Here is a 348-nt window from a genome sequence, read left to right as displayed (position 1 = left end):
TTCATTAAGACAGATACGATGGAATATTACGCGCTAAATTCAAGATAGATCCCCTTTGCTATCGTATTAGACCATGTAATATTGTTAAGACGTTCGACATTTAGCTTCTAATGACTTTAAAAAACATCTATTGAAATTGTGTTTCCACCAATATCAAAGCCATTTCGTTGATAATTGAATTAATAGGTATTTATGAACTTGTCAATTAACTGGCCAAAACGTGTCTATTTTTAATATACATTTCAAATGATTTATTGTGCGTGTACTTGTTTTAATTTACTAGAATGTGCATTTGTTGCCAGGGCTGATTGAGGAGAATCCAACTGACCAAATACTGCATCTCCGGCA

The sequence above is a fragment of the Alosa pseudoharengus genome, unplaced genomic scaffold (assembly GCF_046254945.1).
Source record: "Alosa pseudoharengus isolate Yale_2024_CS ecotype anadromous, Long Island Sound unplaced genomic scaffold, YU_APseudo_1.1 YU_APseudo_1.1_scf_15, whole genome shotgun sequence".
Taxonomy (NCBI): Eukaryota; Metazoa; Chordata; class Actinopteri; order Clupeiformes; family Clupeidae; genus Alosa; species Alosa pseudoharengus.
This window is presented reverse-complemented; position numbering follows the sequence as displayed.